Source organism: Corvus brachyrhynchos, unplaced genomic scaffold, assembly GCF_000691975.1.
Source record: "Corvus brachyrhynchos isolate BGI_N302 unplaced genomic scaffold, ASM69197v1 scaffold14, whole genome shotgun sequence".
In the NCBI taxonomy this organism is placed as follows: domain Eukaryota; kingdom Metazoa; phylum Chordata; class Aves; order Passeriformes; family Corvidae; genus Corvus; species Corvus brachyrhynchos.
Window position 1 is genome coordinate 12,771,847 of NW_008239110.1, and position 3,186 is coordinate 12,775,032.

The following is a 3,186-nucleotide window of genomic DNA, read 5'->3' on the forward strand; positions in this document are numbered from 1 at the left end:
CTGTGAGCGCGCCGGGCGGCGGCGGGGGCGCGCGTGCGGTGAGGGGCGGCGAGCCGCGCTCAGCGGGCACTCCGCTCTCACTTCAGGCTCCTCTCTGCTCAGCCCGGGGTGGTGGCCCCCAGCTTTCCCAGTGAAATCAGAGGAATACAGTCATGCCGCTATGCCCAATTTACATCAGCAGGGGAGCAGATTGTCTCAATAAGTAAAATAGTGAACGGCAAGGAATTTTTCAGTCCTATTTTTAACTCTCCATTCCCTCCTGTGATGAAGGAAACATTACAAAAAATCAAGTAGTATTTTTTTTCTCTCCAACAAATAAATGCATAACACAAAAAACCAGCAGAAGCAGTTTGATTTGAAATAATTTCTATTAGTTTAGCTATAATAAACCAGAATCTAGTTACCGTAAGTACTCATAACAATGTTTGTCAGTGCTTGCATGCAGGGTGTTACATAGTTCATTATTATCCTTCCCTCCTACATTTTTCTAGTGATTCTGATGGTGGGGGAAGCTAATCTTCCATGATGACGTGTCCTTTAATGCTAATCTTCCATGTAACGCTAATCTTCCGTAAGGACTTGTTCCTTTAACTGGACTTGTAGCCCCTTCAGTTAATAGAGCTCTACCTAAGCGTGGGTATCTATTTGCACAGTAGAACTAGGAATGTAAACTGCAGTATTTCTATCGAAAAGGGTTAATTCAGGAATTGAAACATAAACCTATCTTACTGCCAGTTCTCAGAAACCAGATTTTGATCAGTTGCAACAGAATTTCTGTGAAATCTTTATCACTGAGCTCCTCAGTCCTTTGAAGGGGCCCGTCCTTGCCCCTTTCCTTGATGGGAAAATTGTCTGCTGACTGCTACTTGCAAAGGGTCTCCAGTAAATTAACCAGAGTCCTGTTAACTTGGCCATGCACTCTCCCCATCGTCTAAGTGCACCTTTTGGAATAGGCTACAAGTGACAGCAGTTTATTCCTCATCCATGCCAGGCTCTTCCTTCACAGGTAACCAAGTGGTTTGCTTCTTTTCTTTCCCCATACCAACTGAGAGGCGCTGTGGTGCAATACTTCTAATTCCTTTATCACTTCACAAGCACTGATTCAAGTGACAGCATCTCAGTTTAATAGCTGATAAGGAATAGAAAAAACTCAATGTACATAGTGTTCAGCATTTCCTTACTGAAAGAGTCCCCACTTTAACAAGCCTTCCCTATCTTATAAAACACCTTATAAGAAAAGTTGCACTTGTAGTGGCATCACAGAAAGATGTCCTCATGATGCCTGTGGTGTTTCTGAAATCCTTCCATTCCTTTCTACCCTCTCCCACCTTCTGTATTTCATCCAGCTTCTTTAGCCACGTTTTGCAGCCATTGGAACCTGGAGCCCTTTCTCATGAGCAAAGGTGGCAGAGCTCAGATGCCATTGGCCGTGATTATTAGGATGCATCCAGGCAGACACCCTCTGAGGGTGATACTCCAGAGTGAACAACACTGTTCTGAAATACAGTGAATTTACATGGATGGATGTCTGTCACATGAGAGAGGTTGCAATCACTGTGGAATTGTTCATGTGGATTTCACAGTGGTGAAATTCCACTCTCTCTTATACTAGGAATTCCTTCTCCTTGGTAAAAATATTCCAGATGTTCTCTCTTGGTTGCACAAACAGGAAAGCCTGGCTCCTAACCCCAGTTCAGGAAGGCATGAGATACAAATAACCCTTCATAAGATCCCATCATTGTTAGAAAGTCACAGTGCTGGCTTCTATAATTTTAGAAACTTAAAGGAAACGACAAATACACAAATTCTTAGAGTGTGTAGCATATAAGGTAAGCAGAGTTTCAAACTCTGAAACATAGGAATGTGAATAATTTAAGTATTATAGAGAAGTTTAATTTAATTGATACAGTTGTCTCCCCATACCTTGAACACATCCCAAAATTTGAATTACCAGTTTATGCCAAATTTCTGTAAATTTATGTTTCTGCAGTGTCTTCAGTGTGGCAGACCAGAAAGAAGGAAACTGTGGAAAACAAAGGAATCTTCTTTACAACTGATGGTAGCAGTGGAAATAGCTTGTCTTGGTGCTCATGTCATTACACCAGGGACATAATTTCTCTCCCCTCTTTCTGCTCTTTCTGACTTTTCTCTTTTCCTTCATTGTAACTTCCCACAAGACAACTCTTTTTCTGGATGACTCACAAAGGTCTGGAGAGATTTTGATTTTATGTAGGTGATGTACAGCTGTTAGTTTCTCCAAGACTGTTTAGCTAAGACTTTCACCAGCTCTGTATATAGGACCTACTAAAGGAATTGGCATTTACTGTCTGATTGAATAATTTAACATAGCCAGTATTTATTGAAATTCCAGTTTATCAGCCTTTCCTTGACTGATACAGTTTTCAAAGGAGTATATACCAAAGAACTAAAAGGGAAGGCAAAGTCCACTTGACCAAAACAAACTCAACCAAACCAAAAGCAACTTTCTATACTCCCATTTCAGAGCTAAATCAAGACCAGAAGGAGCCAAGGTGTTGGCTTCTGTAACTCACTTTAGAGTTTCCCAAACTGGGACTAAGATAGGAAAAGGAAGAAATAAGTTAGGAAAGCAGAAATAAGTGTGAGTTCTGGTTCTGGTGGTAGCACAAGAAGTCTGTACCACCTTTCTGCACACTCTGACATCTCTTTACCAGTTCTTGAGCCTCCAAATAAAAGATGAAGACACTTCATCAAGCCTTGTATGAACGCTGTGGCATTTGTTGCCCTCTCATATCACATTTATGGCAGTTTCCCAAATTTGGAGGAACAATGAGCATGTTTTGAGACATCATTAGATCATAATCTAATCATAAATATCAAAAAGGAAACTGCTTAAAATATTACTGTTGATGGGAAAGTCTTTTTAAATAATTTCCAAAGGAAATTTTCTATTTTGGAGACCATCTGTCCTTTCCTCCCTGTACACTCTAGGGAAATACTAACCCATGGCTAGATGTTTCCGTTAAAACAAACACTAAGGAACTGGTGGGTAAATGGTCCCGAGGGTTGCAGGCTGGAGCACTTATGCTGTCAGCTGCACTTGGAAGTCTTGTGTTAAAACACATGTGTTGGAGTCCCTCCCCTGCCGTGTAGCCCTGGGAGAGGGGCCCTGAGGGCACAGACACGGGGTTTCCCTGCCCCTGCTCA